This window comes from Miscanthus floridulus, chromosome 11, assembly GCF_019320115.1.
Source record: "Miscanthus floridulus cultivar M001 chromosome 11, ASM1932011v1, whole genome shotgun sequence".
Classification (NCBI taxonomy): Eukaryota; Viridiplantae; Streptophyta; class Magnoliopsida; order Poales; family Poaceae; genus Miscanthus; species Miscanthus floridulus.
The window spans coordinates 54,864,755-54,880,188 of record NC_089590.1 but is presented as its reverse complement, the minus strand read 5'-3'; positions in this window follow the sequence as shown (position 1 = coordinate 54,880,188).

Here is a 15,434-nt window from a genome sequence, read left to right as displayed (position 1 = left end):
GCTTACATCCTTCTTAACCATTTCTTACATCACTTTACACATACATCAGAGTATAACATTTATTATTATAACAACAGAATGTAATCGTATTATCAGAGTTATGAACAATTTAATATACAGCGGAATATAAACATGTGATCAGAATTACAGCGGAAATAAATATCTAATCATGGCATGATGAATTATTGATATATAGCAACTATGACAACAGATTGTAAAACTTTCTTTTATAAAAGCATTTAGTGAGAGTTATAAATAAAGACTACGATCGCAGCATAAAGGAAATCCTCTCTGAGCCCACCAGGAGGACTCCACACACAAAGGTCAGCTCAAGCCTCCACCTGTTACCTGCAACAGGGGAATAAAACCCTGAGTACTCAATTGTACTCAGCAAGACTTATCCTACAGGAGAAAAGAAAAGACTCTAAGGATATGCAAGGCTATCTAGCTTGTGAGTTTATTGCATTGCAGGAAGCATTACTAAGCGTGCGTCCTTACATTTGATTTTTATTAATAGCCGCATTGGTTCATTAACTAACCATTCTATGTAAGCACCTATCCTACTTTCAAGCAGGTGGTAAGCAATCAGATTTCCTTTGTCCATCTTCCATCTTTCATCTTCCAGTTCTTACTACGATGCTAAACCGCAGACAAGCCGTACCGGATCGCCCGGCGATTCGCGAATCAATGCCCCTAGCTGGGTACCCTGAAAACACACGCCCCGCTTGTACCCTAGGCATAAGCAGGACCAACCCATCACTCTCCTGTCCTGGGTGTCCAGGTCCCCGTCCAAACTAGGACTCCAAGCCCCCGCCCCTGACTCCCGGACTCAGTACGGTGCAAGAACCTCCTCCACCAAAAACAAACCCTAACAGTCAGTCCGGAAAGAGCCGGATCCGCGACAAGAGAGCAACAAGCCTTCCAAGTGCCCATACACAAGTATGTGCTCGGGATAAAAAGTCTGTGACCTATCTAGAGTCATATGCAACGATCGGTCCTTAACCGACCAGACAGGGAAAAACAGTGTAACCAAGCTATGCCCCATGTCCACGGCGACACAACTCCTTACACTCACCAATACCCAAACCATATCCCTGCCCGGTCACCATTTCCTTTCCACCATTTTCATATTTTCTGAGTGATAGTAATCCAATAATATATTTCCTATCTCTCGCGAGTGACAGGCAATCACTCGACTTCTACCGGAGTCCTGTAGCATAACATTCTACACGATCATGTCATACTAGTAAGACTCATAGGATAAAGATATATATGCAAGTGGGTTTCATTCAACTCCTTAAAACTTAATGCACAAATATAATTTAAACTGCAGAAAAGTAGGGGTTATGCACCATGGCTTGCCTAGGAAAAATATAATCAGAAGTTATCTTTCCATCATGGTGACATGATCTCCAAAAGCACCATTCCTCCAGCAACTCCCGACAACTCCGTGATCTACCGACGTCCCTATTATGATATGCAATGTAATGCTATGCAAAGATATAATTAATTGACTGCAATCGTGACTCGTATAAATACGCTTTACGCCTCTTAAGTTAACGGGCTAGTTCTAACGACGACCGTACTTAGCTACGTATCCATGTTGTCGAACAAGGCATTATTTCTCAACAATTATTTTAGTTATATAAACCAACGGTGTTTCTTTATTCACAATAGGACATTATTATTTATCTAGCAACTAATTATTCTAGAGCTACAAAATTATGGTGAGCAGCTAATATTGCTAGAAACCTACTGTAAAGATTTCAGATCTAATACTATTACCAATTTGTCACGAAAGTTCCTACAAATTTATATTTTGCAATATTAAATATCTTAGATTAATTATATGGCTTCCAAAATTATCATTGAACTATGTGAACAAAATATACTAATAGGTAGGTCCTAATTTTAGAGACTCAACAAAACTGGTTTCGCTATTTTTGGACTCTTATGCTATTTTATATTTATTTTACAAGTTTACTTCAGCAGTAAATTAGAAAATACCTTAAAAATGAAAAAGGCCAACGGCAATGAAACTAGCCCAGCAGCCCAGGCGGACGGACGCATGGCGGCCCAGCGAGACCGGCCCAAGCAGCCCGCCGGCAGGACGTAGCTGGAGCAGGCTGGCCCATGCGGGGCGCGCGGCACCCAGCCTGTCGAGACGTACATGCGGCCCAACATGGCTGGCAGCACAGATGGCCCATCGGTAGACAGTTCTACAATGCGAAGCACAGACGGGGAAAAATCACCTGCCGGCGGCGGGACAGCTCCGGGACGGGAGCGTTTCGTCGGCTCCAGGCAGCAGGCAAGCCGGCATCGATGATGGTGGGGTGGCGCGGAAGGGCAGCGCGGCTGCTACGATGTGGACCACGGCTGGCAAGGCGTGGCCTCACGATAGCATAGGCATGAGCGACCGAAGGCGCAGCCATGGCGGGAGTGCTTCACCGACGCGGGTGACGGCGGGACGCCAGCGCACTGTGGCTCAGGCGCCGGGGAACCACAGGACCGCGTGGGACCGGGGCACGCAGGGAGGTGAGGCGGTGGCGCTGTAGCGGTCACGACGGCCGGCTCCACGGCACCGGCTGTCATGGCGCGGGGGCAGATGACGGCGAGGCAACCGCTCGAGAGAGCAGCGCGGCTCGGCAAGCGGGAGAAGCGTGGTAGCACTCCAGGGCACAGTAGTCGCGGCTGGCGAGATGGCTCAGAACGGTGGGAGCTCACGGGTCGCGGCTGGCGAGGCAAGCTGAGAAGGGGGTGGCGCCGTGGATCCGTAGAAATGGCGTGGCAGTGGGGGCTCACGCGCTAGAGGGGGAGCGACGGGGTGAGTCGATTCTGGCTGGGAGGCCACCGGAGGAGATGTGGTGCGGGGCTCATCATGGCTGCTTTCGGTGGTGGCGGTGAAGGAGCAGCCAGCTCGGATGCGACCACGGGGACGCGGCATGGGACCATGCGGAAGAGGCAGCAGGGCAGAGCTGGACCGAGGATGCATGCTGGTGGAGCATTGAGGAGCCGCAGAACCAACGCGGAGTGGTGCGCGGCCATGGCTGAGGTGCGGCTGCAGCTCTAGCGTGGCGCCGAGGGGTGCGCACGTGCCCACGAGGGGGAAAAATGGCGGCAGCGCACCAGGGCGCTGTGGCTGGCCCTTAGACAGCGGCGAGCCGAGGCGGTGCTGCGCTTGGCACGGCGCCCAGGCGCAGGTGGCCTCAGCACGGAGGAGCGCAGGTCACGGTGGCTGTGACGCCGGGGCGCAGCGGGGCTCGGGAGTTTGCTGCTCGCGCGCGTTGGGAAGGAAGAAAGGAGGGGCACCGCAGTGCATCGAGGAGAGACGGCGAGGCAGAGCCGTGCGTGGACCCGTGAAGGGAAAAATTGGAAGCAACGGACTGCACGGCTGCAGAAAAAGAACGAGAAAAAGAGAGGAGTCACGTTGCCGACAAGGAAGTGACCTGGCCTCACCAGCTCTGAGCGCTTGAGACTTGAATTTGACATGCATGGATGAGATGCTAGCCTCCAGGCCAATATCTGGGCACATGCACTGCACGGTTGCTGGTGCCCGCATTAAAAAAATCGGACAAGACCAAGATTAGATAGGTATAGACAAGGTTGAAGAGGAGCAGGTCAACTAACACAGTTACATGTTCTTTGATTAAGAGTTACTGCCGTAACATGTATATATATACATGTATATATATATAACAGTTTACTACTTTACACAAATTGTAACGTCTAGGCACAACAAACATTTCGTAAACTCGCATTTAAATTGATTCAAAAGCTATATATATATATGTATATCGTTCTTTTTATGAATGGGTTTTATTTTATTCATAGACGTTGCTTCTCATGCTTAATCTAATAGAACGAACCGTTTGCTATTGATTTGCTCGAATTGCCGTTCAACATTCTTAATTATTTCTACGCTCGGCGTGATTCAACTTGAGCGTTTACTTGAGTCCACGAACTCAGTCACACTAGATTCGCGTATCGCGTCGAATACATTTTAAATAAAAAAAATCCGAGAAACTCATTTCGAAAACTTTACTGAGGCCTAATCACGGCGCTAAAAAGGATCGTAACACCGGGGTGTTACACCTAGCTCTGATACCACTTGTAAGGTTGAGATGACGGACTAGAGAGGGGTGAATAGTCCTTTCTAAAATTAATCGCGTCGGCTAACCGAAATAAGTACAGAATTAAAACTATCGGTCTAGCCAAGACTACACCCCTCTATCTATGTTCTCTAGCACCTTCCAAAGATACTAATTAAGCAACAAAGGTGTCGAGCTAGCTAGAGCTCACCTAACCAATTCTAGAAGCAAGGTCACACAAACCTATGCCACTAGTACTTCAACCAACAAGGGAGCTCCTACACATGCTAGTAAGCAAAAGCACAAAACCACCTAATGCTCACTAACAATGCTCAATAACAAGACAACCAATACCAAATTAGAGAGCATAATTACTTAGCTGCATAAACTAAGCAATGTGACTAACAAGGTTACACAAACTAAATTAGCCACGCAAGAGAGCTACTTCTATGCTACATAAGCAAGAAGGTAACTAGTAAGCTACACAAGCTAACTAATTACAAGAACAACTACACAAGCACAATGTATAGGAAATGTAAATACAAGCTTGTGAAAGGGGATTGCAAACCAATGGAAAGAACAAGGTTGACACGGTGATTTTCTCCCGAGGTTCACGTGCTTGCCAACACGCTATGTCCCCGTTATGTCGACCACTCACTTGGTGGTTCGGCGGCTAATTGGCATCACCCGCCAAGCCCGCACATTAGGCACCGCAAGAACCTACCCCAAAAGTGAGGGTAGCTCAATGACACGCTTTACTAGAGTTGCTCTTCGTGGCTCCCACGGGGCGAGCACAATGCCCCTCATAAAGCTCTTCTCCAGAGCTCCACACAAGCTTTTTGCGGGCTTCAATGGAGACCACCACCAAGCCATCTAGGAGGTGGCAACCTCCAAGAGTAATAAGCACCACCGACTTGTAACTCGATCACCTAGTGCCACTCGATGCAACCTCATGATGCAATCGCACTAGAATCACTCACTCACACAATCGGATGATCTCTATCAAGCATATGTGACATGGAGGGCTCCTAAGCACTCACAAGCGTGGACACTAAGTCCCCCGAGGTGCTCCACTCTAGCCATGGTTGAGACCACCTTCGATTTATAGCCCCACGGGCTAAACCAATTATTACCCCTTCGCTAGGCAAAACTCAGGACGACCGGACGCTCCTGTAAGATCGACCGGATGTAGGACCCCAGTGTCCGATCACGTGATGCACGCCACGTGTCCCCTGCTTCAAATGCTAATTGTCCGATCTCAACGGTCATCAGTACATTAAGTTGTGACCAGACGCGCTGCTTGAAAGTGACCAGACGTAGGACCCCAGCGTCTGGTAGTTTCAAGTAAGGTTCCACTCGCGATCAGACACGTCTGGTCACCACCGACTGGACTCACCCAGTGTCTAGTCACTCATCGTCTCCTCTGTGCTCTACCATGTCAGCATACATTAGCACTGACCGGACGCAGGCCCAGAGCGTCCGGTCACAAGATCGAGACCGCGTGCTCACTATTGCTACTGACTGGATGTAGGACCCTAGTGTTTGGTCACTGCGTGACCAACATCCGGTCACTCTGTGAAATCCTGTCTTTTCTGTACAGGGCGCCGGTGGTGTTTTGAACCTTTCTCGCCTCTGTTCCATCGCCAAGTTGATCCACGTCAACTCCAGCTTTATCTTCTTTATAAATGTGCCAACACCACCAAGTGTACACCACCATGTGTATGTGTGTTAGCATTTTCACAATCATTTTCCAAAGGATTAGCCACTCAACTTGCCACGCCACTCAATCCTAGCGACGATGCAAAGTTAGATCACTCAAGTGGCACTAGATGACCGATATGCAAACAAGTTTGCCCCTCTTGATAGTACGGCCATCTATCCTAAACCCGGTCATAAACTTCTCTACACACATATGACCGGTGAAATGAAATGTTCTTGGTTATACCTTTGCCTTGCGCATTCTATTCCATCTCCTCCAATGTTGATGCAACACATGCACCAACATGATCAACAATGATATGATCCACTTCATATCATCATGTGATCATATTGGTTCATCGATCTTGACTTCACTTGCTTTTTACCATTGCCTTCGTCCATCGGTGCCAAGTCTTGCTTAAGCTTCACCGCCACACGGTCCATCGCTCCAAAGCCTCCAACTTGCCCTTCACGCTTGCAATCGGTCCATCAAGCCAAGTCATGTCTTGATCTTCTCTACCTTGATCACATGACTCAATGTCATATCTCATTTGCAATGAGCTCCTTCATCATCACATGTGTGAGCTTTGCAACATCTCCAAGCCATTTTCACCTTCATGGCATATGTTGCTCACACACATGTACCTATTGGACTAATCACATATGTATCTCACATAAACACAATTAGTCCACCTAGGTTGTCACTCAATTACCAAAACCATATAAGAACCTTTCAACCATGCAAAGTGTGTGCCATCAAAAGTGGATGGACATTCAACATCTAGCCCATAAGCTACCATCCTCTCGGGTCGGTGAAGACCACAAATGAGAGACCTCGCTCTGATACCATGTATAGGGTTGAGATAGCAGACTAGAGGGGGGTGAATAGCCCTTTCTAAATTTAATTGCATTGACTAACCAAAACAAATATGGAATTAAAACTATTGGTTTAGCCAAGATTACATCCCTCTATCTAAGTTCACAAGCACCTTACAGAGATCCTAAATAGGCAACAAAGGTGTCGGGCTAGCTAGAGCTCACCTAATCAATTCTAGTAGTAAGGTCACACAAACCTATGCAACTAGTACTTTGGCAACCGGGAGAGCTCCTACATAAACTAGTGAAGCAAAAACACAAAGCTCCTAAGCTCACTAGCAATGCTCAATAATAAGGTTACACAAGCCAAATTAGAGAGCGCAAAATTACTTAGCTATACAAACTAAGCAATGCAACTAACAAGGATACTCAAGCCAAATTAGTTGCGCAAGTGTTAGCATAAAAATGTCCACAGCAAGCTGGAAGGATCTACTTGATGGAGCAAGGCTAGAGATCCGCTTGGCTTCAACACAGGACCATTCGACCATGCGAATTTCCCGAGGGCATGCCAGCCAATTTGACCTGCAATTGACAAGGAGAGAGTTTATCAATAATTTAAGGTGGAACATGCTAGTTTTACCTAGACAGTTCTAAGTGTGCCGCTTCGGGAGCAGCCAGACGGAAAAATTGACTAAATAGCCGATACGAGAAGAAATCGACTATTAAGGACTGTAGCACTCGTGGGTCATGATTGATTTTTATAGTGATGAATGCAACTTGCCCAGATATAAGTAACATCATTAGCTAGATAAATATAATCTGTGTAAAGCATTGAGCCGATAAGTTTAACGAGAAAGAATATAACATGCGAACAAAATCGACTATCTAGTAACAATGGATCTACAAACGCTCCGAATCTAATCTGCTACCAACAACAGTGAGGTTCGACCAGATCGATGCAGCTATGATTATAACAACAAACTAAAGCCAAAGAATCCATAAAACCATCTATACGTTGGCAGGTTTTCTAAAAGACATGCTATATGTGTGAAAGCACAGGCGAATCGACTGAAATAGCTGATTCAGGTAGAAAAAGGATCATAGCATGACAACAATCGACTATTTAATATGAATAGATTTATAAACTCATCGAATCTAATCTATTATCTTTAACAGTGGGGTTCAACCGGATCGATGACAGCCATAATAAAGATAACAGATTAAACCTTTTAAAGCAAACAGATCTATTCACATTTAACAGAATCATGAAGACACACTATGAGCGTTGAAGTATAGGCGATCGGCTATTTAGCCGATGTAGGCATAGCAAATAGCCAGGGTCATGCTTGGTCGAAAGCAAATCTACCAACCAGCATACTCTGATCTAAAGTACTAACAGTGAGGATCAACCAGATTGTTACATCCATAATAGCGAGTTATAGATCCGATTCAACTAGCCGATAAACCTTCTCAAGATCAGGCATGCCTTAACTATGTACTACGCACGATCAAGATCTAAGTAGAATAGCCAATAAAATATAATTCGTTGTTTAAAGTAAGAATCATCGCAATGTGATAGAATAAATGATGGACTAAAATGGTGTGAGACCGATCTAGATCGATCTCGATCGGGCAAGTTGATATTGCAGATACTGATGATGATAAGAACATCAGCAAGATCGGTAAATTAATGAATCTACCCGAAGGATGCCACCCTTGAGTAGAGCCGATAACTTGACCTTAGTCAAATTTGAGTAGTGGAGGTTGAACTTAACCGATGCAACCATACTTGAACTAGATAAGGATCAATAACTAGCTTATACTAGAGCTCGTAAGAGGTCAGCCAGACCGATGCAACCTTACAAACAGAAGTATAAGCCATGACAGTACTTACAGACAAGCCGGAGGTCGGCTGGACTGATGCAACCCTACTTGTTGAAGAACTCGCCGAGATCTACACTACTCATACTCCTAAGGGTTGACATGAAGCCAAAAAAGTAATTGGTATTGATTGATTGGATTCCCTTTTACAATAGTCAGGGTCCAATATTTATACCCGGAACCTAAGCATAAATCCTACTTGAATACGACTCATTACAATTTTTAGTATAAGAGAAAACATTCCTAATTTAAAATAACTTGGACCCTAATCTTTCCCTTTTTGTAGAGTCCGACATGTTTCTCCCAATGACAACTGTAGCTTGTTGACATTATCTATTGATGTCATCCGAAAAGAGCTGATCCCAGTACCGTATCTAAACCAGATGATATCGATCCTTATGCAATCGACTCCTTGATGGCACAATCTTGGAAGCTTCGAGTTCACACGTTCTTCTTCCTAAATTTTGGTGTAAACACATGCCCCTCAATTTTGGGATAAAAATGATTTTATTCCAAAATTTCTATTTACATGTTCACCACATTGTAACCGTTTATTCCGAGATATACGCGTGACTCTTGATATTCTTGGTCCAAATTTTATATAAAATCCCAATAGTATCATTTCCGATTAATTTGGCCATTTACTTTCCCCTTCTTCTTTGAGCGAGCCTCAACAACCAAAGCCGCCACTACTAGAGCTCCAACCCTAGCAATTTTCGCCTACTCGAGCTGCTCGTCAAGTCATTCCTCTGCAACCTTTTCTGGATTTAGATCTATTCTAACTAAAATAGCGACCAGTGACTATATCCCTGAGGTACGTCTCTAAATCTCCACCCTTCAACTATCAGCCACTGCTCTGCATTTTTTTCTCTTCCTTAAGTTTATCTCATCTGGCTTTCTAGGGGATGGAAAATGAAATTTCGATCCCTTCGTTTGTTGTTCCAAACGCTTATTACCTTGGACCCATGGGAGATGTTGATCCTTCGGATTTTATCAAACAAGAAACCAATCAAATTCCTTTCAGACAGTTTTTGGTAGATCTATCTTCTTGGAATACCAAAAATCTCTTTAGGAATTGGCCCAAAATGCCTAAGGGATAGAGAGACTGGTTCCATAGAGTGTCGGACAAAAAGGGCGGAGACTAGGAAGTTTATGATTTAAACCAATGCCTGACTCTTTCACTATCTGGAATGGAGAGAAACGATTCACTCCTAATTGCTGCTTCTTACTTCTGGTCCAACACCTTGAATGCTTTCGTCTTTGGTCACTCCCAATGACTATTACCTTGGTCGATGTTTATATGTTGATTGGCCTTAGAATAACATGACCAATGCAGCCATATGACCTCTTAGGTGCTGGGTCAAAGAAACTGGCCAAAATATTGGATTGTACAGGATGGACAAGCTATATCCAGAACCACATTGGGAATTAATTGACTGTGAGCATGTGGCTTTTCTGAACATGTGGTTAGAAAGATTCATCTTCTGTGGGTCATCTTGTGGTCTGACTTATAATCATAAACTCATGGCAGAGCATCTAGCAGTAGGTGTTGAGATTTCTCTTAGAAAGTATCTGTTGGGATCAACTTACCATTTGATATATCAGGTGGCCGCTCATCTGCTGAAGAATGAAGCAGTGCACACTATCAACGACCCTTGGCGATTGATATAAATGTGGTTAAATTTGTATATGCATAATATTGTAAAGTCAAATCTCTAGAATTTGAGCTTTCCCTCCTCTAATTTTGATGAGGAATACAGAGACGAAGAAGGAAGAACCCGTTAGTGCATGAACTATGGTGAAGCTGCATCGGCCATAACAATTGTTGTCGATGTTGGCTATCTCTTCAAGAAGTTTTATAGAGGGTTTGATGCAGATATTCTGACTTGGCTCCCCTATGATGAGGATGAGAATAATGAGTTGGTCTTCTTATTCAAATTTTATTTTGAATCAGGCTGCTCAGACGAAATGGTAGCTGCAATCTTCAATTCCTTCATCAAACCTTGCGTTCTTCGAGCCAAATTTCATCATGGCCGTGGTAAAATGTCTACAGGTTCCTTCCTTCTAGGCAACCTTCCAACCTACAAGTTTTACAACCCTTCTTTCTTAGCTCATCAGTTTGGTCTTGGTCAACTATCCCTCGGGCTTAGCTTCAGAGATATACTAAAACCGAGAGAAGACATCAGTGAGGCAATGGAAGCTTCTAGAGTTTTTCAGTTAGGATCAGATCTTTCTTCCCTCTATCTACATTAATGGACTAGAGCCTCTTTTACTTTCCATTCATATGATCTCTAGTGGCAAGAATGGCACTCCCACCTCTTTATGGGCCAGTTCATCCTAGCTGCATAGCTCTAGATAAAGATTTTGCTTCTGACAGTGAGGTAACTAGCTAACTCCTTTGCTTTCATAAAGATCATCTACCAAAGTCCCTTTGTCAACTTATCTAACAGATGTCCCTTGCAGGATGCTAAATTCAATCCTCTAATTGTGGACAGAAAAGGGCATGTCATAGAGTATTATCCGCCATGTCCAATCTTGAGACTGGGATCAACTGCACTCCACTAAAGAAGCTAATGAAAACCTAGGCTGCCTCTAAAATTGTAACACATCAATCTTCAAAATGCAAGGTAGCCCAAGGGACAACCCAGAAAACCATTACTAGGAAAAGGCTTCATAGAACGAGACCATCAACTGCTCAGGTAAAACAATTCATCCTCTTCCCAAAATGATATTCAATTTTTAATTCTAATTCTTTCCTTGCAGTTATCAACCATCGTATCCCAACCTACTCTGGGTGCTGAACTTTTGTCTTGGGCGTTCAAATCAGCACCAAACCATCCTTCATCGACTAATCCTCAAAAGGAGCTAATTTTGGCTGAAACAACTGATGCCTCTAGGACAGCAGAAGATGAGAATCCTTCCACTTCACTTTTTGATGTTGCCAAGGTATCTCTCTCAAACTCATAATTTTACTCAATTTTCACCCTTCTCTGACTATTTATTACGCCAGATACTCCATGAGGAAATACCCACGCAAGAGCAGGAGTCTGACAGTCTACCCCTTGCAAGTGATCCCGTTGTTGTTGTCACCCAGACCGTTGATTCCCCAGTTCAGCACACAACTAATGGTAAAAAAATCATAAATCTATTTTATCCTTCTGCAACAAACATGAACTAAAAAAATCTTCCTCGATGTTTGTAGATACCAATGTTGAAAGTTTAGAGCTAATTCAACCAGATACCATTGGTGCATCATTAGCTTTTCCTTCTCCTCAGATAGAGACTACCATAGAAAAGGTATTGTATCCACTTCACCATTTTGTCTTATTATAAACTGATTCAACCCTCCTAAAAGATTTTCTTATATATAGATGCTTAATTCTCTAGCTTTGAGCTATTCTTTCAATCTTGAAGAGTATATAGATGAAGATGGACTCAGCTCATCAGCCACCTCTTTTAAAGAAGCTTTATCAAAAGTGACCAGAAATCGGCTAAGGGACATATTACCAATGCTTGAGAAGGATATAGCCGATTTGGTCCAAGATGCAGACTCAATGCAAAGAGTCTTCTTAGCCATTAAGGATAATTTATCCCTAGGTATCATCAAAGTCTTGTCACATTTATTCATTATTAAAGATCAAGCCCCAAAGGTGAAAAAGGCTCAGAGGAATCTGTCTAATCGTGAAGCTTTATTAGCCAAGAAGAACTCCAACCGACAAGAGGCCAAAGAGCTAGCACAGCTGATCAATAATTTGAAGAAGTACTCCCTTAGGATCGAGCTAGAGCTGAACGAACTAGAAGCCAAGCGTGCAAAACTTGAGAAGGAGCTAGAGAACATGAAGGTTGTCATCGATCGCCATAAGTCCAATCTGGCTTAAATACCCAATGCACTAAGTAGAAGAAACAAGAACTGTTGACCAAGGTCAGAGAAGGCAAGGCCATCTGCAGCAGCCTTGAGAATATTCCTAGATCAGCCAAAGAAGACAAGCAACAAATCGTAGAAGTCGATGCTATCCGGCTAAAAGCTTTGAAAGCAATCCATGATGTTCTAAACTTATAATCTATATACCAACATGTATTTTATGTGGAACCAATGATAACCATATTTTCTATTAATCTATTGTCTTTCTTGTCTCGGCTAAAGAGCTGATTTAAAAATAGCCGATTCTAGACCCCTGACTTTAGTCTAATTAAGTCTGAAAACACGGCCTCCATTAAAAAAACTCCTCAATCTTCCATCCTTAGTTATCAACGCTTCTTCCTCTCTGGCATTAGTGGGGTGGCGCTTCGCCTTCTATTAATTGTGGTTGCCTTTTGCACATCCTGAGATATCTACCACCTCGCTTCATGGTTATAAAGACCAGCCGAGGGTTCTAGCCTCGAATGCATCTATACTGGCAACTGCTTCTATTCTTTGCCCTTCTCTGCCTTCACAAACCCTGTGGCGGTTTTCTTCCCCCTTTTCATAGATCCAATCAACCATATGGCTGGCAAAGACAACTGGGGCAAGCGCGTGGCGAAGGAGGTTCCAGAGGAGAACCTACCGATGAGCCAGTGCCTCTACCGTATAAGGTGAGATCGCTATCTTCTGTTCATGGCAATGAACTTTTCTAACTTATTTATAGATTCATCTTAAATGACAGCCTCTGTTCTCTTCCTCCTGGGGCCGGTGAGCCCTCCAATGCCATATCTGATGCTGCCTCTGCATCGGACTCGTTGTTGGACTCCTTTGATTCTTACAATGGCGACGCCCGGTGTATCCTCTAGGAGTGGAGGGCAGCCCATGACCGTTATTCCAAGGCAACTCGGGAAAACGGTCAGCTTGAGATCCACCTTGGGGCTTCTCAAGCTACCCTCCTCGCTTCTGAGGAAGAGGCCAATGCTGCTCAGGCACGACTGGTCGAATCTAACACCATGATGGTGGGTAAGATGAACTCCAAGAAAACTCTTCTTCTAATTTCCACTGTCTTTATCTTAATAGCTCCTTTGTTTCTGTGATCGCCAGCCCTGACGATGTAGTTGGAGTCCTTCCAACTGGCGACAAACATGGCTATAGTGGCCGTCAATGCTTGGGGCCCCCCTCATCAATGCCCACCTCTACGATGTCCTAACTTGTGTCTAGGAGATCGCCCTTCATGGCATCTGTCACGGCGCATCGGTGGCGCTAACCGCGGCATAGGTCCAGACCGAGTATGAGCTCCATACCATGGAGATCGGTTTCCTGATGGGCAACGACCCTAAGGAGCATGAGGAGTTGATCGAGGACTTTGTTGATGTAGTGGAGACCATCATGGACATCACATCCGCTCAGGATGTGATAAACAAAGTCTTTAATTAGTTTGTATTTAGGGCAAACTAATCAATGAATAAAATCTCTATTTTTCTGTGATTATGTTTCAGTGCATTCTTTGCAATGCCTTGTGTATACCATAATCATTTCTGTGTTGGTTTTTTGTTCTATAGGCGATACATATCGTATCTCCTTTTCCCCTTTTGGGGTAGTTTTTGAGCTAAAGGCGATACCCTTCTAGTATCGGCTATTAGAGCTGATGACTGAACAAATTGGCTGTCAAGTACTAATCCGAACACTAGGATAATATCCCTTTAGATATTTTCCATTGATCGCTTCTTGATAGGTTGCACTAGAACTCGTCAGACCAAAAATCAAACAATTGATTAATCTAGGTCGGGCATCTCATTGTATTCCAAAGCAAAACAATCTTCAAATTCCTTTAATAAACCCATCAACTCTTGCTTATACTCAGGATCCAACTTAGCATTCACATATGTTGGCCTAGGCCTATCTCCAGGACCAATGTCCATCTCCTCTAATTCGTCGGCCGATGTGAAGCCATGCCCTAGCTTACCATCCGTACCATCTATTGGATTGTTCATTAAACAAACTCTTAGAGCCGATTGCTTTGATTGGTTGTTGGCTTTCATCATTGATTTTAATAAAGCCTCCTTCCCATAATTTGCTAGAAAAACATTCAAAGTCTTTCAGTTCCCAATATACTGGATCAGCTATTGCTATACTCATAGAATCATCAACATGAACTAGCTCAACATCGTCTCCATGCCACTGAATCAAGCATTGATGCATAGTTGATGGTACACAACAATTTGCATGAATCTAATCACGACTAAGGAGTAAACTATATGAACCTTTTCCATCAATGACGAAGAACGTGGTGAGCAAAGTTTTACTTTCGATTGTCAATTCAACGTTCATTGCCCCCTGGTCTTGGATGCATTACCCCCAAAAATCCTTAAGCATCATGTCGGTCTCAATCAGATCTCCTAGTCCCTTGCCAAGTTTACAAAAAGTAGTATAAAGCATAAGATTGACAGAAGCACCTCCATCCACCAACATTTTGCTCATCGGCTTCCCAATAACGAAACCTTTTACATATAAAGCTTTTAAGTGCCAATGTTTGACTGGCTTATCGAATATAGCTTGATGTACAACTATCAACTCTAATTCATCAAAATATGAATAGACTTCTTGGTCTGTTGGAGCTATAAATTTTGATGGCAATAGAAAAGTCATTTGAATACTAGCCGATCGTTGACCCCTATCGGCTATTTGTTTAGCACGCCACACTTGAGGTCTATCAGATGACTGAGCCTATTCTAGCTCTCTATTCCTTAGGCGTTGCACCCTTCTTTTTTGGCTTCTTGTCAAAACTCCTGGACACCACTGCCCTTCCTGCCAAACATACTCCTCATTATCTTCTTCATAATCAGCCCAATTTTGATCAACAACTCGCTTCCCGAGCCGATCATGAACACTTCTATTTTTTAAGCGTCGATCCATATTATTATGATGATACTCATTTTGAGCATGGATAGACCGATGGTTAGCTTGAGATTGCCTATACTCTCAATATTGCTCACTACACTCTGGGCAATTATTTGTAGTAGGCAATTTTAAACCTTTATTCCAACAAT